Below are 24,208 nucleotides of genomic sequence, written 5' to 3' on the forward strand. Positions count from 1 at the left end.
AAAAGGTTTTAGATAACTAGACAGTAGGGTCATCTGTCTGCAGTGCCAGTTTAGCCTCCTCTGACGGAGCTTGTCTGGCCATGGCTCAGGTCACCATACATTCAGGAAAAATGCCAGGGACTTTTTCCTGTAACTGCTATTCTCCCTGACCTCTTTCGGTCTCTCTAAAACCACTGGAGAAGCTACCACCTTCGACCCCACCAGATCATTACCCAGGAGCAGGTCGACACCATCCACAGGTAATCTACGGACAATCCCCAGGGTTACCAGTCCTGAAACAAGGTCACACTCCAGGTGTACCTGGTATAAAGGTGTGGAAATATACTTTCCTCAGATACCGTTTACTAGCACTCTAGCATTCAATGTATTCTCTGGGGGAAAGGGCATGCCTTTTCCCAGCAGAAGGGATTGGGTAGCGCCTGAATCCCTAAGTATGACTATTGGCTTACTCGCCTCACTCGAGGGGTATAGGGTGACTTTTCCTCTGGACAAAATCCCGGTAACTCTCAGGGCTTTTGTTAGGTTTTCCTGCACTCTCAGTGGTAGGTTTATTGGGTTTTACTGCCGCAGTTAAAGCCACAGCCTGGTCTGTTATGCTTTCCATCAGGGCCCCTTTTCCTGCACTGGTCTGGTGCACCCTGACTAAACCCATGAATTTTCCCCGTCACTTCCAGCAGTCAGCTCAAAGGTGACCTGCCTAGTTACAATGGAAACATACAGGCTTTCAGGCATCACTCCTGGTCTCAGAACTTCCCTTTTTGGCTTGGAGAGGACCCCTGTGTTTCCAGCTCCCCCTTCTCGCTCATGGCTGTTCATCCTCCTATCACTCTCCCACCTTCTATCCTTTTCAGGTTTTTGAAGATGACTCGGGAAGGGTTTCGCTTGGGGCAAGGGCTTATGAATAAGTATATAATCATCAGCCAGGATTGCTGCCTGGCTCTTGGAACCTTTTTTTCCTCTACATGGTTTCTTATGGAAAGGGGAAGCGAGTTTTTGAACTCCTCGGGGAGAATCACCTCTCTGAGGTTTATATTGGTTACTCTTTCTTAGGTGCCATTATCCATCAGTCAAAAGCAAGCTGCTTAAGTCTTTCAAACATGACGTAAGTTTGTTCAGGCTGCTTTCGGAGGGTTCGGAATTTTTGTCGGTATGCCTCCGGTACTAGCTCATATGCATCCAGGATAGCATTTTTTTGTCATCTTACAGTTTGATGAACTCTCATCAGGCAACAGTAAATAAACCTCATGGGCTTTTCCTATTAGTTTGCTTTGCAATAACAGTGTCTGGCTCTCTACTGGCCACTCCAAGTATTTTGTAAGCTTTTCAAAAGAGATGAAAAATGCTTCCACATCTCCCTCATTGAACTTTGATATTAACTGGGAGAACTTTAAAATCTCAACACTCAGTCCTGAGCTAGGGGTAACACCCTCACTAGCGGTGCCTTCACTGTTTGTATTGGGTCTTCCCCTAGTTAGTTTGAGCTGCCTTAACTCCCTTTCCTCCTTCTCCTTCTGGAAAGCTTTCTTTTTCACAGAAACTTGGGGGTTCACATCTGGGATCAAACCCAAATGGGAAATTGTAAGCTGGAAACCAAATTGATCCATAGCAATAGTTTAAAAATTTCACTACAGGTTTTCTCGTGGTTTTCAGTGCTAGAGTACTTTACTGTACCTCAACTGAACTAATAAAATAATAAACAACGTGCCAACTTTCACTCTCACACACACACTAGAGGTTTATACACACACAAATAGGTTACAGAATGGGGAAAGGTAGATTGGGTGAGCTAAGAGTCCATAGGAAAAAAAACAGGGTATACAGTCTGTGGCATTTGGTGATTGGTCTGGATTCGAGTTGAATTCAGTGGTCCTGAGGCTTTTAGTTTGAAGAGGTAGATGACTGATTCAGTAGATCATTTGGAGACAGCGATGTGGATGATTTCCTCTAACAGGGTTTCTGATTGTAGCCGGAGTATGCAATGATGGTCAGTCAACAGGCAGGATTTGAAAGCTTTCAAGCTGGAATGGAGAGAAAGAGAGAGTGGGACGCCCACTTAGGGACTGCTCATGTCAGAGTCCAGTTGCTTCTCCTCTGCTGCAGAGAAAACACCAGCTTAAAGCTGGTGTTGTCTCAGATGGGGAGAGGCTTGTCACATGACAGTCATTCAGTGATTCAAACATAGCAGTTAACAGTATTTCTTCTTCTTGCTAAGAGAACAGATAGTTCCTTTAAACTTTCTGGGTTTTGGTTCTTGCTGGGGACTGAGCATACATCATCTCTCTCCTTGCAAGCATTGCACCTTAAGCTGAAAGGATGACTTTACTGATAGCTTGTCTTTTTAAATTGTCTTTTAAAAAATATAAATTCAGATCTATAGCTAGTGGATTAAAGAAAATTATCATTCAACAAAACATATTTGCATAACAATGTCGTGCCCAGCGCAATTGGTGTTGTAAGCGAATGCAGTCAATGTTGGGCAGATTGGCTCTGTTGACAGCTTCATTGTCTGTGATGTACTCCTGCCATTTGATGTTCATGATGGATCAGTGCATTGATGGAATCACTACAGCAGTCGCATTTGTTCCTTTGCGGAACCCATGATTCTGACCCATACAAGAGAGTCGTGATGACAATCGCTCTGTATACTTGAATTTCGGTAAAGGTGCAAAGTGAATGGTTTCATCAGACATGCTTCCAGAGGTGCCAGAGGAGCTGTTGGCCTTAGACAGTTGATTCTCTGGGTCCTTGTTGACAGTGGCATAATTTGAGATAATACTCCCTAGATAGGTGAAATGTTCCATTGTATTGAGGCTGCTGCAGGCAATGCTGATCTGCAGTGGATTGTAATTTCCTCGGGGCAGTCATTGGTGCAACTTTTCTGTTTTCTTTAGGCTATTAGTAAGGCCAAAGGCATTTGCTGTCTCAGAGAAACAGCCTACAATGAGTTGTATTGCCTCCTCTGAATGTGCCAGAAGGGAGAAATTGTCAGCAAACAGAAGCCGCACAATAAGCTCTTCTGTGGTTTTGGTTTGTACCATTAGACGTTGCAGGTTGGAGAGACTGGTATCTGTTTGGAAGTGGATGTATATGCCTCAGTCAAGCCTGCCTTTGCCTCTTGAAGCATCATACTGAAGCAAATAGAGAAAAGGGTCAGTACCAGAAAACACGCTTGCTTAATACCATTGGAGATAGGGAAGCTGTCTGAAAGGGCTCCATTCTGCTAGACCTGACCTTTCTCGCCTTTGTGCAGTTGACGGAAAATGATGAGGGACCTTGGAGGACACCCCAATCTTGATAGTATCTTCCAACGTCCGTCTCAGCTGACTATCAAATGTCTTGCTGAGATGTACAAAAGTAACATACAATCCCATGTTTTGTTCTCTACACTTCTTCTGGATCTAACCCGGCACAAAAATCATGTCTGTTGTTCCCCTATTAGGTCTGAATCCACACTGATGTTCAGAGAGGCTTTCATCAGCTATTTTCTGACAAAGGCAAACTAAAGTACTTCTCAGAACTAGAGCACGCCTCTATCGTGTTTACTATACACCAGGAGTTGGCAACCTTTTTTTACCTGAAGAGCCTTTAAAAAAAAAAATTGCCTAAATAAAAACTACTGGGAGCCCAAGATGAAAATTTGGCATTTCTAAACCAAATACATGACCAATTGCCATGAGTCTCTGGTAGAATGCATAATTTGCAGATATAGTAAATAAATATATTGAATTTATGTGTCAATAGAAAAAAAATCACAATTAAGGTAGACCTAACTCTGAATTATCACTTTATTGATATTTTTTTTTTAAATTCTCTTTGTATCTCCAGTATGTACATGTTCAGGTTTTATGTATCAATTTGCATGAATTATGTCCAAACCTGTTTGAAAAGAAAATGGAAAAATGGTGAACCATATTAATTTAATGGCAAAACAACACATTTCCACCTTGTATAAAAAAAGAAAGTTACATATAAAACTTAAAGAATGCTTCTTGTCTTTGTGTTTTTAAAACTGATCTTGTAATAAATGGAACTTTTTTAACAACATTTTGTCAATAAAGTCATCTTTAAAACAAACTTTAACTTAAGATGTATAGAATTAAGCCAATTTTTTCAGATATTGATTTTCGTGATTTTTATAACAGCTTCTAATAGCACATTCAGAGTCATTTATAATCTTAGCTACATTAGAAACAATAATGGTCTCAACCATAAAACCTGTTCCTTGAACCATGCTGCAGCTCTACGATTCCAATTGGTTTATTTAAAGCACAATTATGTTTTCCATTAAAATAATCATTTGAAACTGTGAAGTGCAACATAATGATTAGCCTTTTATCCCCACAATAAAAACACAGCTCTTACTTTTATCAACTACATTTTTTAGGCTTTTTTCATGATAATGCGATCCAACTGGAAACAATTGGAAGTTACAAATGAGATATTAAAGACCCCATGTGGCTCTGGAGCTGCAGGTTGCAGACCCAGGGGCGGCACAGTGGCGCAGTGGTTAGCACCGCAGCCTCACAGCTCCAGGGACCCGGGTTCGATTCTGGGTACTGCCTGTGCGGAGTTTGCAAGTTCTCCCTGTGTCTGCGTGGGTTTCCTCCGGGTGCTCCGGTTTCCTCCCACACGCCAAAGACTTGCAGGTTGATAGGTTAATTGGCCATTACAAATTGCCCCTAGTATAGGTAGGTGGCAGGGAAATATAGGGACAGGTGGGGATGTGGTAGGAATATGGGATTAGTGTAGGATTAGTATAAATGGGTGGTTGATGGTCGGCACAGACTCGGTAGGCCGAAGGGCCTGTTTCAGTGCTGTATCTCTAAAACTGAAAAAACTAAAAAACATCCTGGTGAATCTCCTCCGCACCCTCTCCAGTGCAATCACATCCTTCCTATAGTATGGTGACCAGAACTGTACACACTCCAGCTGTGGCCGAACTAGCATTTTATACAGCTCCATCATAACCTCCCTGCTGTTATATTCTATGCCTCGGCTAATAAAGGCAAGTATCCCATATGCATTCCTAACTACCTTATCTGCCAGTGCTGCTGCCTTCAGTGATCTATGGACAAGTACACCAAGATCCCTCTGACCCTCTGTACTTCCTTGGGTCCTGCCATCCATTGAATATTCCCTTGCCTTGTTAGTCCTGCCAAAATGCATCAGCTCACACTTCTCAGGATTAAATTCCATTTGCCACTGCTCCGCCCATCTTACCAGCCCATTTATATCATCCTGTAATCTAAGGCTTTCCTCCTCACTATTTCCAACGCCACCAATTTTCGCGTCAGCTGCGAACTTACTGATCATATCTCCTATATTCATGTCTAAATCATTAATGTACACTACAAACAGCAAGGGTCCCAGCACCGATCCCTGCGGTACACCACTGGTCACAGGCTTCCAATCACAAAAACAACACTCGACCATTACCCTCTGTCTCCTGCCACTAAGCCAATTTTGGATCCAATTTTCCAAATTGCCCTGAATCCCATGGACTCTTACCTTCTTGACCAATCTCCCATGTCGGACCTTATCAAAAGCCTTACTGAAGTCCATGTAGACTACATCAGCTGCTTAACCCTCATCTACACATCGAGTCACCTCCTGGAAAAATTCATTCAAATTTGTTAGACACAATATCCCCCTGACAAAGCGATGCTGACTATCCCTGATTAATCCCTGCCTCTCCAAGTGGAGATTAGTCCTGTCACTCAGAATTTTTTCCAATAGCTTCCCTACCACTGATGTTAGACTCACTGTCCTGTAATTACCTGGTTTATTCCTACTACCCTTCTTGAATAATGGTACCACATTCGCTGTCCTCCAATGCTCTATAGCCCTTTTCTGTGGCCAGAGAGGATTTGAAAATTTATGTCAGAGCCCCAGCAATCTGGGCCTGGGGATTTATCCGCTTTTAAACCGACTAAAACCACTAATACCTCCTCCCTTTCAATGCTACTTTGTTCAAGTGTATCACAATCCCCCTCACTGATCTCTATACCTACATCGCCCTTCTCCATAGTGAACACAGAAGGAAAGTAATCATTCAAAACCTCACCTACACCTCCCGCTCCACACACAGATTGCCACTTTGGTCCTTAGTGAGCCCGACTCTTTCCCTGGTTATCCTCTTGTCCTTAATATACTTATAAAACGCCTTATGATTTTCCTTTATTTTGTCAGCCAGCGTTTTTTCATGTCCCCTCTTCGCTATCCTAATTACTTTTTAAGTACACCCCCTGCACTTTCTATACTCCTCTAGGGCCTCCGCTTTTTTCTGCCCTCTGAATCTGCGATAACTTTTTTTTTCCTGATCCAACCCTCTATATCCCTTGACACCCAGGGTTCCCTGGACTTGTTGGTTCTACCCTTCACCTTTATGAGAACATGTTGGCCCTGAACTCTCACTATTTCCTTTTTGAATGACTCCCATTGGTCTGATATCAACTTTCCTACAAGTAGCTGCTCCCAGTCCACTTTGGCCAGATCCTGTTTTATCATATTGAAATCGGCCTTCCCCCAATTCAATACCTTTATTTCCGGTCCATCTTTGTCCTTTTCCATAACTACCTTAAATCTTATGGTCACTATCCCTGATAGGCTCCCTCACTGACACTTCTACCACTTGTCCGGCTTCATTCCCTAAGATTAGGTCCAGTACCGCCCCTTCTCTTGTCGGACTTTCTATGTGCTGGCTCAAAAAGCTCTCCTGGATGCACTTTAAGAATTCTGACCCCTTTAAGCCTTTTGCACTAAGGCTATCCCAGTTAATATAGGGAAAGTTGAAATCCCCTACTATTATTACCCTATTATTTTTACACCTCTCTGAGATTTGCCTACATATCTGCTCCTCTATCTCTCCCTGACTGTTTGGAGGCCTGAGCACACTCCCAGCAAAGTGATTGCCCCCTTTTTGTTTTTAAGTTCTGCCCAGGTGGCCTCATTTCAGGAACCTTCTAAGATATCATCCCTCCTTACTGCAGTAATTGTCTCCTTGATCAATAGTGCAATACCACCTCCTCTTTTACACCCCACCTTATCACGCCTGAAGATTTTATACCCTGGAATATCGAGCTGCCAGTCCTGTCTTTCCCTCAACCATGTCTCTGTGATAGCAATAATATCATATTCTTTTGGGCCTCCTTATCTCGAGAGACAATGGATACGCGCCTGGAGGTGGTCAGTAGTTTGTGAAGCAGCGCCTGGAGTGGCTATAAAGACCAATTCTAGAGTGACAGGCTCTTCCACAGGTGCTGCAGAGAAATTTGTTTGTCGGGGCTGTTGCACAGTTGGCTCTCCCCTTGCGCCTCTGTCTTTTTTCCTGCCAACTACTAAGTCTCTTCGACTCGCCACATTTTAGCCCTGTCTTTATGGCTGCCCGCCAGCTCTGGCGAACGCTGGCAACTGACTCCCACGACTTGTGATCAATGTCACAGGATTTCATGTCGCGTTTGCAGACGTCTTTAAAGCGGAGACGTGGACGACCGGTGGGTCTGATACCAGTGGCGAGCTCGCTGTACAATGTGTCTTTGGGGATCCTGCCATCTTCCATGCGGCTCACATGGCCAAGCCATCTCAAGCGCCGCTGACTCAGTAGTGTGTACAAGCTGGGGATGTTGGCCGCCTCGAGGACTTCTGTGTTGGAGATACGGTCCTGCCACCTGATGCCAAGTATTCTCCGGAGGCAGTGAAGATGGAATGAATTGAGACGTTGCTCTTGGCTAGCATACGTTGTCCAGGCCTCGCTGCCATAGAGCAAGGTACTAAGGACACAGGCCTGATACACTCGGACTTTTGTGTTCCGTGTCAGTGCGCCATTTTCCCACACTCTCTTGGCCAGTTTGGACATAGCAGTGGAAGCCTTACCCATGCGCTTGTTGATTTCTGCATCTAGAGACAGGTTACTGGTGATAGTTGAGCCTAGGTAGGTGAACTCTTGAACCACTTCCAGAGCGTGGTCGCCAATAGTGATGGATGGAGCATTTCTGACATCCTGCCCCATGATGTTCGTTTTCTTGAGGCTGATGGTTAGGCCAAATTCATTGCAGGCAGCCGCAAACCTGTCGATGAGACTCTGCAGGCACTCTTCACTGTGAGATGTTAAAGCAGCATCGTCAGCAAAGAGGAGTTCCCTGATGAGGACTTTCTGCACTTTGGACTTTGCTCTTAGACGGGCAAGGTTGAACAATCTGCCCCCTGATCTTGTGTGGAGGAAAATTCCTTCTTCAGAGGACTTGAACGCATGTGAAAGCAGCAGGGAGAAGAAAATCCCAAAAAGTGTGGGTGCGAGAACACAGCCCTGTTTCACACCACTCAGGATAGGAAAGGGCTCTGATGAGGAGCCACCATGTTGAATTGTGCCTTTCATATTGTCATGGAATGAGGTGATGATACTTTGTAGCTTCGGTGGAGATCCGATCTTTTCTAGTAGTCTGAAGAGACCACGTCTGCTGACGAGGTCAAAGGCTTTGGTGAGATCAATGAAAGCAATGTAGAGGGGCATCTGTTGTTCACGGCATTTCTCCTGTATCTGACGAAGGGAGAACAGCATGTCAACGGTCGATCTCTCTGCACGAAAGCCACACTGTGTCTCAGGGTAGACGCGCTCGGCCAGCTTCTGGAGCCTGTTCAGCGCGACTCGTGCAAAGACTTTCCCCACTATTATCATAATATCATATTCCCATGTGTTAATCAACACCCTCAATTTATCTGCTTACCTGTAAGACTCCTTGCATTAAAATAGATGCAATCCAGCCTTGCAGGTCTACATTTGCTCTGCCTTCCAGACTGGCTTAGTTTCTCTTCTATATTTGGCTGTGCGTCATCCCTACTGTACCTCCACTCTTTATCCCATCCCCCTGCCAAATTAGTTTAAACCCCCTGCCAATAGCACTAGTAAACCTCCCTGCAAGGATGTTGGTTCTGTTCTGGTTCAGGTGCAACCCGTCTGACTTGTACAGGTCCCAGCTTCGCCAGAAACAGACTCAGTGATCCAGGAAACTAAAGCCCTCCCTCCTGCACCATTTCTTCAGCCATGCATCCATCTGCTCTATCCTCCTATTCCTATACTCACCAGCACATGGCATTGGGAGTAATCCAGAGATTATAACCTTTGAGGTCCTGCTTTTTAATCTGCTACCATCTCCCTAAATTCTTGTTGCAGGACCTCATCCCTCTTTCTACCGATATTGTTGGTACTAATGTGAACCACGACCTCTGACTGTTCACCTTCCCCGTTCAGGATGTCCTGCAGCCGCTCTGTGGCATCCTTGACACTAGCACCAGGGAGGCAACATACCATCCTGGAGTCTTGTTTGCGGCAGCAGAAACGCCTATCTGTACCCTTTATGATAGAATCCCCCATCACTATAGTTCTCCCACTGTTTTTCCTCTCCTCTTGTGCAGCTGAGCCACCTGTGGTACCACAGACTTGGCTCTTGCTGCATTCATCTGAAAAGCTATCTCTCCCAACAGTATCCAAAGCGGAAAATCTCATAGAGTGGGAGATGAACACAGGGGGCTACTGCACTACCTGCCTCGTTCTTCTACTCTGACCACCCACCAAGCGGTGGTCACCCATCCGCTTTCTGCCTGAGCAGTCTTTACCTGCAATGTGACCACCTCTCTGTATGTGCTAGCCACGATGATCTCAGCCTCGTGGATGCTCCACAGTGTCCACAGCAGCTGCACCAGATCGAAATGCGGATTTCGAGTAGCTGCAACTGGAGACACTTCCTGCACATGTGATCGCCTTGGACACTGGAAGGGTCCCTGACTTCCCACATTGCACAAGAGGAGTACTCCACACTGCCGACCTGCCCTGCCATGACCAACCCTTAATTTACTCCCTTAAACTACTCAAAAATTAGAGATTATTTACACTAGGGACCTTGATTCCCTAAAAACACTGCTTACTAAAGGAAAAAAACTGTAGTCCTTACCTTTCTCTTTACTTTAGTTACTAACCCAGCTATTTAGAGTTATTCCCTAACAGCGGTTACTCACCAACCAATTACCTTGCAGCTTTCCTGAGACATCACTGTCACTTTGTTTTCAAACTCTCACTCTCGCTCTCTCTCCCGGCCTCTTTATGATTCGCTCCCGCTCTCGCTGTTTCCCGCTCGCTAATTGAACTCTCGCTCTCTCTCCTGAACTCTTTATGCTCCAGCTCCGCTCTCACTGTTTCCTGATTGCTGAGTGCATCCTCTCTGCACTAACACTTTGTCTTTCAGCATATCATTAACATATCGTTTGCCTTTGCTCCATGACCTTCTTGTCAGTTATTCTCTGTGACCCTGTCCTATCAACACCGTCTCTTTTGTTATCTCTTGCTTCACCCCCGCTTTATTTACTTAAAACCTATTACATTTCTAACCTGTGCCAGTTCTGTTGAAAGGTCACTGACTTAAAATGTTAACTCTGCTTCTCTCTCCACAGATGCTGCCAGACCTGCTGAGTATTTCCAGCTTTTACTGGAATTGTTCACTCTTCTTTTAAATATTAAACTAAATTTTAACTATCTTTGCAACCAAAGAAGATGAGTCACAGGTGTAGCCTCAGTCTACAGCACCTTCCTGTCATGGATGAGTTAGATGAAGAACCCTCATCACTGACCATAGACTGCCTCGTAAACAGAAGGGCACCAGGCAAGGATGGAATCCCAGCCAAACTGCTCAAGCATGGAAAGTCCCATCTATTGCTACAACTTTATGACCTTCTCCTTCTCTACTGGAAAGTAGGCTGTGTTCCACAGGCGATGCGTGACGCCAAAATCATCACACTATACAAAAACAAAGGCGACATAGGAGACTGCAACAACTACAAAGGCATCTCACTCATTAGCATCACGGGGAAGGCCTTTGCTAGGGTCATACTTATAAGACTCCATTTACTTGTAGACCATGTGTACCCGGAAGCACAGTGTGCACCTACTGTGGACATCATCTTCACCAGATACCAGCTACAAGATAAGTGTAGGGAACAGAATATACCTCTTTAACTTACTTTCATAGATCTCACTAAGGTATTCAACACCATCAGCAGAACATGGGTCTCCAAGACTTTGGGAAAAATTGGCATCCACTGAAGCTCCTTAGTCTCATCTTCCCCTTCCATGGCAACATGCACTGCACCCTACAGTTTAATGGCTCCACTTCCGATAGTTTCAAAGTGAAGAATGGAGTGAAACAGGGATGCGTCCTAGCCTCCACTCTGTTTGGCATTTTCTTCTCCATGCTCCTGACCTTCGCCTTCCCTGCACATCTGGAAGGATGTGACTTTAGGACCAAGCTGATGGTTTATAAGGCCTGTGTTCTCAGCACTTTGCTGTGAAACATGGGGGACTTACAGCTACCAGGAAAAGAAGCTCAATAATTTCCATCTTCACTGTCTGCAGTGCATTATGGATATATCCTGGCAGGACAAAAATCACAAATGCGAAAGTTCTCTCAAAGGCAGAGCTCCTAAATGTGTTGGCACTAATCAAACAGGAGGCGGCTTCAGTGGATCGGACACATCTGCAGGATGGAAGACAGTTTTATACCCAAGGACCTGCTGTATGGTAAGATGGACACGGCCAGATGACCAATGAGACACCCAAAGTTCCGTTTCGAGGATGCTTGCAAGCGTGACATGAAGGCCCTAAATGTTGACTATGGAACATGGGAGTCACTAGCTGGTGAAAGAGGGAAATAGTGACACATCCTGTGGACTGGTGTGCACTACCACGATGACCAGTGGCTACAGCAGCTTGGCAACAGGTGCCAATGCCGAAAACAACAACTCACAGTGTCACTTGACAACTTCACATGCAGCACTTATGGCAGAGCCTGCTTCTCAAGGATTGGCCTTCAAGCCATCAGCAAAGGTCCACCAAGAGAAGGCACCCCACCTTAATGGTTTGTTTGCTGCATTTCCATTATCTTTCATAGATGGAAGGATGCCAACCAGTCTAGGGCAAATTATGCCAAATTAACTAGGGTTGAATTGGGGGTAGAGCAAAACTAAGGACTTGAGGGTTACAAGCAGTCAGTGGCCCTATACATTTGAATGGCATGACCACATGCATTAGCACAGAAAAGAGGAAACACTGTACAAATTCCAGCCCAGCAATAGCATGCCTCTGAGGACTTTAGGCAGGAGGGAATACGGTGGCAACAGAGGCAAAATAATGGAAGGAGGCAGGCTTAAACTGAAAAATAGAGAGAGGACAAGTGGAGAGGAAATTACAAATAAAATTGGGTATGGGAAGCATAATATCATTCTTTACCTAACCAATAAGTACCTTGTCAGAAATATTATGACCATATTTATGTTTCATCCTTTAAAAGCTTGTGGAGCTGTTCTCAAGATTTTCTTGATCTTTCTGTAATGAGAAAGAATTACCAGAGCAGTACAACTAGAACAATTAAATCTCCTTCACCCTCTCTTTGTTCCTCTTCCTCGCTCTGTCCCTTTTCCTCTTTCTCTCAGTATCTCTCTGAACTCCTGCATAAATCCACACTCACATCATCAGTCAGCCATTCACTCTTTTTTTATCATGCAGAAACAACCCATCCCCATTTTAAATGTTAACTGCTCATTCCGTCCTTGTGAATAACACCCTCTAATCCCCACAATGTGAACACCCTCTCCATTCTAATTTCTACCCAAGTGAACAGCCCCCCTGTATAATTTCCCCCGTGAACAGTTCTGTTTTGCATTGAGCAGTAAATGAACAAACCACTTCTCTCATTAATGGCTGAGAGATGTTGAGAATCAGTAACCAACCAGCTGAATTTCAAGAACCTAGTTCTTTGAAGGACATGCACAGAAATTAACTGGAGGTTGACCCCTTGATAAATGAGTTCCTCAGAGGAATACTGCTCAAAACAAAAGCCTGAAACATTTGCTTTCCAAATGTAAGAAAAAATAGTTTTTCTCATACGCTGCCACCTACTATTCATTTGAAGTCTGATAACAAACAAGATTCCTATGAACCTAATTATAAGAACTTTATGAAACTTTATTAAACTACTGCTGAGATATTGTGTTCACATACATGGAGGGATGACAGCTTAATCCTCTTTTAACAAAGACAGGTCAGGGGTTAATATTTTTCCAGCATCAATTCCAGGCATGACTGCCATCAGATGATGGAACCATTTTAGGCATCAGAGAACTTACACTGGCATTTTGCCAGTTGGAGTTGAGAATTTGGGATATTCTTGTTCTCCCACAGCATGCTAACAAATGTCAATGGCAAAAGTCACTTATACACTGCACCATGACAATGCAGGCTGAACTAATCACTCAGAATGCTCCGATATTGCTGAGTTAAATCAATGAGGGAACTGTGGTGACTAGGCTATCAAATCCTTTAAAAGGAAAGTTATTTAAGGGATTTCCATTATTTTATCTATTTAGTTTTTTGGAACATAGCAAACAGGATACAAGTTTGTTACTTGATTTTTGACATCAATGTTCCTCTGGCTCTGTGACCTAATTTACTGTGGTGTAAAATGGCTAAATTGTTCAGGATACACCATCTGGTAGACTGTCTAAAAGCTAATAAAATTCATCACATAATGGTTGATCGGAACTTGTCACAGGAACACTTTAAAGCAAACTATTTTAAATTCCATTGGTACTGCGCTGGTTAATCCAAGGTCAGTTTGTAACTTCATTTAACCAACTGCTTACCAGCTGAATAAATATGTAACTCCATAAGTGAGTTTATTCTCTACAGGGATTTCAACCTTTGACCATAGAGGGATGAGATAAGTATATTACCACTTTTCCACAAAACTCCAGGGAATTAACTGCTCTTAACAGAAAGATTGAAGTAGAATGAAACTTAGTTTTAATGGAAAATTTCAAATCCTTGCAGATGACAAGATATCTTCTTCAGCACTTAATCAGGGAGTCTTTCTCATTCAGGGAGCCTGGGCCAGTCCCTCAGGACTCTATCCTATTTAGGAAGGCAAAAAAAATGTCAAGTATTCTTGTTGAAGGAAAACTTGGTTAATAGTAAGATCAGGACTACCACTACATTCCAAGTCCTATTATTTTAACTAATATTGTGTGTCTCTGGGAACAAAATATAGCTCTACTGTCTTTTTGAAGTTGTAAACTAGGACTGTTTTATTAAATCAGAAAAAAAACCTCCCAACTTGACAGTACCTCAATCAATGAATTTCATCAGTTACATCCAAAAAGGATATGGGATCAGATTGAGCCATTTGATAACTTGCATTCTGCTCTATATATGGCCAAACACACACTTGGCTAATTAATGTTACTATAGGGACTGTGTGTGTCTTGTGATATTGAAAAATTACTTTAAACCTTACGTGTAAACAAAATAATCTTTTGATGGGCATGTTTTCACTATTACCTTGTGATGGCGAAAAATATATTTGAGGGTTAAATCTAAAATAGGTACACTGCAACATATATAATGGTACAGTTCACTTTTCACTTTTCTATCGTTTAATCTTTTTTTTAGTCTATTTAGGAATGCAGAACATTAGAAGAAAGCGTATGAATGGTTCCCATCCTGTCCTTGGAGATCACTTACATCAAAACACTAGATCAAAAAGTGGTGCAGATATAATTTGTCATCAGGGATTTCCTTCTAAAGAATTACAGTGGAGATAGGTGTGGATCAATACTATGGATTTTCACTGCAGGGGCTTGATAGCCTGATTGCTTAGAAACATGTGCAGTGATAAAAGGGCAGCACTGCCAATTTGTTACAGATAGCAGAGTCAGCACATATCTCGCATTTACAGGCTAAAGTGATACAAAATGTTATAATACCACAGTGGTCATATCTTGTTACACTCTATAAAGTTTAACTCTCTCTTTGTGTCTGGTATTTTGGATTTCTTATAACTTCAAGCCTTATTAAAATGTTCAATGATTTTAATCATAAATAGATGAGAGCACTGTTGCAAATCTATTAGACTTTCAGAGTACTTGCATTAAATCTGAAGGAATCTTAAAAATGTCACATCATTTAGAGTCATAGAATGGTTGCAGCACAAAAGGAGGCCATTTAGCCCATCGTGTCCATGTCAGCTCTCTGCAAGATCAACTCAGCTAGTCCCACTCCCCTGCCTTTTCACCGTAGTCCTGCATTTTTTTTTCTCTTAAGATAATGATCCAATTCCTTTTTGAAAGCTATGATTGAATCGCCTCCACCACACCCTCAGGCAGTGCATTCCAGATCCTAACCACTCGCTGTGTAAAAAAGCTTTTCCTCAAGTCGTCTCTGGTTCTTTTGCCAATCATTTAAATCGGTGTCCTTTGGTTCTCCAACCTTCTGCCAATGGGAACAGTTTCTCCTTATCTACTCTGTCCAGACCCTTGTGATTTTGAACACCTCTATCAAATCTCCTCTCAACCTTCTCTTCTCTAAGGAGAACAGTCCCAGCTTCAGCAATCTATCCATGTAACTGAGGTCTCTTATTCCTGGAACCATTCTCATGAATCTTTTCTGCACCCTCTCTAATGCCTTCACATCCTTCCGAATGTGTGGTGCCTAGGATTGGACACATTACTCCAATTGAGACCAAACCAGTTTTTTATGAAGGCTCAAGATAACCTCCTTGCTTTTGTGCTATATGTCTCTATTTATAAAGCCCAGTATCCTGTATACCTTATTAACTGCTTTCTCAGCCTGCCCTGCCAACTTTAATAATTTGTACACACATACCCTCAGGCCTCTCTTCTCCTGCACCCACTTTAGAATTGTATCCTTTATTTTATATTGCGTCTTCTTATCACTTCTCACTTCTCTACATTAAATATCATCTGTCATGTGTCTGCTCATTCCACCAGCCTGTCTATGTCCTCTTGATGTCTATCACTATCCTCCTCAGAATTCACAATACTTCTATGTTTTGTGTCATCCGCATATTTTGAAATAGTGCCTTGCACAGTGATGTGCAGATCATTAATATAGATCAAGCAAAGCAGTAATCCTCATAGCGACCTCTGAGGAACCCCACTACATACTGTCATCCAGTCTATAAAACAGCCATTCACCACTACTGTCTGTTTTCTGTCACTTAGCCAACTTTGTATCCATACTGCCACTGCCACTTTTATTCCAAGGCCGGAATTTTTTGTTGGGCAGGAGGCCCCACCCACCGTCCAAAAAGTCAGTGGTGAGTTTGTCTCCGCTGGGCCTGGGGAGCCAGGCCGGGATCTTTCGCACCCCATGCCCTTAATTGGTCTTGATCGGGACTTCCAGCTCCTTGAGGCAGGAAATCCTATCTTCTGGAGCTGCTGGCTAATCAGTGGGCTGGCAGCTCTTAGTTCCAGCAGCGCTACTGGGGGTGGTGGCCACTGCTGGGACTGCACCCAGCCATCACAAGCAAGGTGAAGGATGGTGCATTGGGGGTGGTTATGGCTTTGGGGGCAGGCCTCCATGGGGCACAGGGTGCTGATCAGGAGGACTCAGCCCCCAGCCCGCAAGAAGGCTGCCTGGTTTTACCAGGCAGGGTTCTTGAGGCTTTTGCCATCCAGCCGCCGAGGGTAAAATACCCACGGCGGTGGGAGGAGACCCTTAAGTGCCAGTTAATTGGTCACTTACAGGCCTTGATTTGCCTGGGATGGGCAGGCCGTTTCTCGCTGCCACGGCAGCCTTCTTGCAGGCTGGGGGCTGAGTCCTCCTGATCGGCACCCTGTGCCGCCCCATATAAAGTTGCAGCGGGGGCAGGAAGGCATCGGGAAAGCCCCCCCTCCCCGCCCCACCTGCAACTTAATTTTACAACCCCACCCTCACCCCCCGCCACCATCGCGCTCAATTGGAGGCCGTAAAAGTCTGGCCCATGAACTTCAATTTTGCTGACAAGTCGGTTCTGTGGCACTTTATCGAACAGCTTTTGGAAATCTATGTACACCACATCAACCACATTATCCTCATTAACACTCCCTGCTACCTCATCAAAAACTCAATCAAATGAATTAAACACAATTTGTCCTTAACAAATCCATGTTGGCTTTTCTTAATTAATCCACATTTGTACAAGTAACTCTTAATCTGATCCCAAATTATCATTTCTAAAAGCTTTTCCACCACCAAGGTTAAACTTACTGGCTGGTATTTGCTGGGCTTATCCTTATACCCTTTTCTGAACAAGGGTGTAAGATTTACAGTTCTCCAGTCCTTTGACACCACCCCTGTATCTAAAGAGGATTAGAAGATTATGGTCAGTTCCTCTGCATTTTCTATCCTTACTTCGCTCAGTATCCTGGAATGCATCTGATCTGGTCCTGATGACTTATCAACTTTAAATACAGCCAGCCTTTTTAATACCTCCTCTTTATCAATTGTTAGCCCACCCACTGTCTCAACTACCTCCTCTTTCAGTAAGACTTTGGCAGCATCTTCTTCCTTGGTAAAGACAGATGCAAAGTGCTCATATGGTACCTCAGCCAAGCACTCTGCCTCCATGTGTAATTCCCTTTTAGGTCCCTTATTGTCCCTATTCTCCTTTTGCCACCCTTTTGCTATTTATATGCCTATAAATGACTTTTAGATTCCCCTTCATCTTGACTGCCAGTCTCTTCTCAGACTCTCTTTGCTGTTTTTATTTGTTTTTTTCACTTTCCCTCTAAAACTTGTATATTCAGCCTGGTTCTCAATTGTATTATCCACCTGACATCTCAATAGGTACCGTTTTCTGCTTCATCTTACTGTCTATCTCTTTCGTCATCAAGAAGCTTTGGCTTTGTTTGTCCTACCTTTCCCCCTCATGGGAATGTACCTCAACTGTACTTGAACTACCTCCTCGTTAAAGGCAGCCCATTGTTCAATTACAGTTTTGCCTGTCAGTCATTTATTTCAATTCACCCCATTGAAATTGGCCCTGCCCCAATTAAGTATTTTTCACTCTGGATTGCTCCTTGTTCTTTTTCATCGCTAACTTAAACGTTATGATACTATGATCACAGTCCCCTAAATGTTCCCCTTCTGACACTTGATCCACTTGTCCCATCTCATTCTGCAGAAACAGATCCAGCAACACCTCCTTTCTCGTTGGACTGGAAATATACTGATGTAGAATATTTTCTTGAACACGCATGAGAAACTCTACCCCATCTTTGCCCTTTACACTATTACTATCATGGTCTAAATTAGGATAAGTAAAGACACCTCCCCCTTCCCACCCCCGCCAACATACAAACATATGAATTAGGAGCAGGAGTAGGCCACTCGGCCCTTCTAGCCTGTTCCGCCATTCAATAAGATCTGTATCAGATTATGGCTGAACTGATTACACCACATTTCTCCCTAGCCCCAATAACCTTCCACCCTCTTGCTTATCAAGAATCTACCTCTGCCTTAAAAATATTCAAAGACTCTGCTTCCACTACCTTTTGAGGAAGAGAATTCCATAGACTCACAACCCTCTGAGAGAAAAAGTTTCTCCTCATCTCTGTCTTAAATGGGCAACCCCTTATTTTTAAACAGTCACCCCTAGTTCTAGATTCTCCCACAAGGGGAAACATCCTTTCCACATCCCACATCCCATCCTGTCAAGACCCCTCAGGATCTTATATGTTTCAATCAAGTCACGTCTTACTCTTATAATTTCCAGCAGATACAAGCCGAGCCTGTCCAATCATTCCTCGTAAGACAGCCTGCCCATTCCAGGTATTAGTCTAGTAAACCTTCTCTGTACTGCCTCCAATGCACTTACATCCTTTCTTAAATAAGGAGAACAGTACTGTACACAGGACTCCAGATGTGGTCTCACCAATGCCCTGTATAGCTGAAGCATAACCTCCCTACTTTTGTATTCAATTCCCCTCGCAATAAATGATAACATTCTATTAGCTTTTCTAATTACGTGCTGTACCTGCATACTAACCTTTTGCAATTCATGCACGAGGACACCCAGATCCCTCTGCATCTCAGAGCTCTGCAATCTCTCACCATTTAGATAATATGCTTCTTTTTTATTCTTCCTGCCAAAGTGGACAATTTCCCACTTTCCCACATTTGCCAGGTCTTTGCCCACTCGCTTAACCTATCCATATCCCTTTGTAGACATCTACAAACAGGATGGTCTTCACCTGAACCAGAGGGGTACCAATATCCTGGGGGGGAGATTTGCTAGTGCTCTTCGGGGGGGTTTAAACTAATTCAGCAGGGGGATGGGAACCTAAATCGTAGTTCCAGTGTACAGGATGTTGAGAGTAGTGAGGTCAGGGATAAGGTTACAAGGACGCAACAGGGCACTGGCAAGCAAGAACTTGGTTTAAAGTGTGTCTACTTCAACGCCAGGGCGGCACAGTGGCGCAGTGGTTAGCACCGTAGCCTCACAGCTCCAGGGACCCGGGTTCGATTCCGGGTACTGCCTGTGTGGAGTTTGCAAGTTCTCCCTGTGTCTGCGTGGGTTTTCTCCGGGTGCTCCGGTTTCCTCCCACAAGCCAAAAGACTTGCAGGTTGATAGGTAAATTGGCCATTATAAATTGTCACTAGTATAGGTAGGTGGTAGGGAAATATAGGGACAGGTGGGGATGTTTGGTAGGAATATGGGATTAGTGTAGGATTAGTATAAATGGGTGGTTGATGTTCGGCACAGACTCGGTGGGCCGAAGGGCCTGTTTCAGTGCTGTATCTCTAATCTAATCTAATCCGGAATAAGGTGGGTGAGCTTGCAGCATGGGTTGGTACCTGGGATCTCGATGTTGTGGCCATTTCGGAGACATGGGTAGAGCAGGGACAGGAATGGATGTTGCAGGTTCCGGGATTTAGATGTATCAGTAAGAACAGAGAAGATGGTAAAAGAGGGGGTGGGGTGTGGCATTGTTAATCAAGGAGAGTATTATGGCGGCAGAAAGGACGTTTGAGGACCCGTCTACTGAGGTAGTATGGGCCGAGGTTAGAAACAGGAGAGGAGAGGTCACCCTGTTGTCTTCTATAGACCTCCGAATAGTTCCAGAGATGTAGAGGAAAGGATAGCGAAGATGATTCTCGACAGGGGTGAGAATAACACGGTAGTTGTTATGGGGGACTTTAACTTTCCAAATATTGACTGGAAATACTATAGTTCGAGTACTTAAGATGGGTCAGTTTTTGTCCAGTGTGTGCAGGAGGGTTTTCTGACACAGTATGTAGACAGGCCAACCAGGGGCGATGCCACATTGGATTTGGTACTGGGTAATGAACCCGGCCAGGTGTTAGATTTAGATGTAGGTGAGCACTTTGGTGATAGTGATCACAATTCGGTTAGGTTTACCTTAGCGATGGGCAGGGACAGGTATATACCGCAGGGCAAGAATTATAGCTGGAGGAAAGGAAATTATGATGAGATTAGGCAAGATTTAGGATGCATAGGATGGGGAAGGAAACTGCAGGGGATGGGAACAATCGAAATGTGGAGCTTATTCAAGGAGCAGCTACTGCGTGTCCTTGATAAGTATGTACCTGTCGGGCAGGGAGGAAGTTGTCGAGCGAGGGAGCCGTGGTTTACTAAAGAAGTTGAAGCGCTTGTCAAGAGGAAGAAGAAGGCTTATGTTTGGATGAGACGTGAAGGCTCAGTTAGGGCGCTTGAGAGTTACAAGCTAGCCAGGAAGGATCTAAAGGGAGAGCTAAGAAGAGCGAGGAGAGGACACGAGAAGTCATTGGCGGATAGGATCAAGGAAAACCCTAAGGCTTTCTATAGGTATATCAGGAATAAAAGAATGACTAGAGTTAGATTAGGGCCAAACAAGGATAGTAGTGGCAAGTTGTGTGTGGAATCAGAGGAGATAGGGGAAGCGTTAAATTAATATTTTTCGTTAGTATTTACAGTAGAGAAAGAAAATGTTGTCGAGGAGAATACTGAGATACAGACTACTAGGCTAGATGGGATTGAGGTTCACAAGGAGGAGGTGTTAGCAATTTTGGAAAGTGTGAAAATAGATAAGTCCCCTGGGCCAGATGGGATTTATCCTAGGATTCTCTGGGAAGCCAGGGAGGAGATTGCAGAGCCTTTGACCTTGATCTTTTGTCGTCATTGTCGACAGGAATAGTGCCGGAAGACTGGAGGATAGCAAATGTTGTCCCCTTGTTCAAGAAGAGGAGTAGAGACAGCCCTGGTAATTATAGACCTGTGAGCCTTATTTCGGTTGTGGGTAAAATGTTGGAAAAGGTTATAAGAGATAGGATTTAGAATCATCTTGAAAAGAATAATTCATTAGAGATAGTCAGCACAGTTTTGTGAAGGGTAGGTCGTGCCTCACAAACCTTATTGAGTTTTTCGAGAAGGTGACCAAACAGGTGGATGAGGGTAAAGCCGTGGATGTGGTGTATTTGGATTTCAGTAAGGCGTTTGATAAGGTTCCCCACGGTAGGCTATTGCAGAAAATACGGAAGTATGGGGTTGAAGGTGATTTAGAGCTTTGGATCAGAAATTGGCTAGCTGAAAGAAGACAGAGGGTGGTGGTTGATGGCAAATGTTCATCCTGGAGTTTAGTTTCTAGTGGTGTACCGCAAGGATCTGTTTTGGGGCCACTGCTGTTTGTCATTTTTATAAATGACCTGGATGAGGGTGTAGAAGGGTGGGTTAGTAAATTTGCGGATGACACGAAGGTCGATGGATTTGTGGATAGTGCCGAAGGATGTTGTAGGTTACAGAGGGGCATAGATAGGCTGCAGAGCTGGGCTGAGAGATGGCAAATGGAGTTTAATGCGGAAAAGTGTGAGGTGATTCACTTTGGAAGGAGTAACAGGAATGCAGAGTACTGGGCTAATGGGAAGATTCTTGGTAGTGTAGATGAACAGAGAGATCTTGGTGTCCAGGTACATAAATCCCTGAAGGTTGCTACCCAGGTTAATAGGGCTGTTAAGAAGGCATATGGTGTGTTAGCTTTTATTAGTAGGGGGATCAAGTTTCGGAGCCATGAGGTCATGCTGTAGCTGTACAAAACTCTGGTGCGGCCGCACCTGAAGTATTGCGTGCAGTTCTGGTCACCGCATTATAGGAAGGATGTGGAAGCTTTGGAAAGGGTGCAGAGGAGATTTACTAGGATGTTGCCTGGTATGGAGGGAAGGTCTTACGAGGAAAGGCTGAGGGACTTGATGTTGTTTTCGTTGGAGAGAAGGAGGAGGAGAGGTGACTTAATAGAGACATATAAGATAATCAGAGGGTTAGATAGGGTGGATAGAGAGAGTCTTTTTCCTCGGATGGTGATGGCAAACACGAGGGGACATGGCTTTAAGTTGAGGGGTGATAGATATGGGACAGATGTTAGAGGTAGTTTCTTTACTCAGAGAATAGTAGGGGCATGGAACGCCCTGCCTGCAACAGTAGTAGACTCGGCAACTTTAAGGGCATTTAAGTGGTCATTGGATAGACATCTGGATGAAAATGGAATAGTGTAGGTCAGATGGTTTCACAGGTCGGCGCAACATCAAGGGCCGAAGGGCCTGTACTGCGCTGTAATGTTCTATGTTCTATGTTCTATGTTATGTCCTCTTGACAAGTTACTTTCCCGCCTATCTTTGTGTCATCAGCAAATTTAGCAACCATACCTTCGGTCCTTTCATCTAAGAAATTTATATAAATTGTAAAAAGTTGAGGTCCCAGCACAGATCCCATCCGTTCCATCTTGCCAACCAGAAAATGATCCATTTATGCCTACTCTCAGTTTTCTGTTAGCTCGCCAATTGTCTATCCATACCAATATGTTACCCCCTGCACCATGAGCTTTTATTTTATACAATAACCTTTAATGTGGCACCTTATCAAATGCCTTCTGGAAATCTAAATACAGTACATCCACCGGTTCCCCTTTCTCCACAGCACATGTAACTCCCTCAAAGAACTCCAATAAATTGGTTAAACACAATTTCCCTTTCACAAAACCATGTTGACTCTGCCTGATTACCTTAAATTTTTCTAAATGCCCTGTTATACGATCTTTAATAATAGCTTCTAACATTTTCCCCAAGTCAGATATTATGCTAACTGGTCTGTAGTTTCCTGCTGTCTGTCTCCCTCTCTTCTTGAATAAAGGAATTACATTCACTATTTTCCAATCTAACGGAACCTTTCCTGAATCCAGGGAGTTTTGGAAAATTAACACTAATGCATCAACTATCACACTAGCCACTTCTTTTAACACCCTAGGATGAAGTCTATCAGGACCCAGGGACTTGTTAGCCTGCAGCTCCAACAATTTGTTCAGTACCACTTCCCTGGTGAATGTAATTTTCTTGAGTTCCTCCCTCCCTTCCATTTCCTGACGTACAGCTAATACTGGGATGTTACTTCACTACCTCAGTAGTGAAGATTGATGCAAAATATCTGTTCAATTCATCTGCCATCTCCTTATTATCCATTATTAATGCCCCAGACTCACTCTCTATAGGACCAAAGCTCACTTTGTTAACTCTTTTCTTTTTTAAATATCTATAGAGACTGTTACTATCTGTCTTTATATTTCTAGTTAGCTTTGCCTCATGCTCTAATTTTACCTTCCTTATCAATCTTTAGTCATTCTTTGCTGTTTTTATATTCTGTCCAATCTTCTGACCTGCATCCCATCTTTGCACAATTATAGGCTTTTTCCTTAAGTTTGATACTATCTTTAACTGTTTAGTTCACCACAGATGGCAGGTCCCACCCTTGGAATTTTTCTTTCTCATTGAAATATATCTATTCTGTGTATTCTGAAATATCCCCTTAAATGTCTGTCACTGCATCTCTGTTGATCTATTCCGTAACCTGATTTTCCAGTTCACTTTAGCTAGCTCTGCTTTCATGCCCTCATAATTGCTCTTGTGTAAGTTTAACATACTAGTCTTGGACCCACTCTTCTCTCCCTCAAACTGAATGTAAAATTCAATCAATTTATGATCGCTACTACCTCGGGGCGCCTTAACTATGAGGTCATTAGTTAATCCTATCTCGTTGCACAATACCAGGTCTAGTATAGTCTTTTCTCTGGTTAGCTCCAGAACGTATTGTTCCAAGAAATTATCCTGAAAACATTCTATGTACTCCTCATCTAGGCTACCTCTGTCCATTTGATTTTTCCAGTCTATATGCAGGTTAAAATCCCCCATAATTATCGCTGTACCTTTCATTATTTCTTCCTTTATACCCCATCCTATCATGTGGTTAATGTTAGGTGGCCTGTACACCACTTCCACAAGTGACTTCTTGCCTTTATGATTTCTCATCTCTACCCAAACTGCTTCTACATCCTGGTCTCCTGA

Source organism: Heterodontus francisci, chromosome 16 (assembly GCF_036365525.1).
Source record: "Heterodontus francisci isolate sHetFra1 chromosome 16, sHetFra1.hap1, whole genome shotgun sequence".
NCBI lineage: Eukaryota > Metazoa > Chordata > Chondrichthyes > Heterodontiformes > Heterodontidae > Heterodontus > Heterodontus francisci.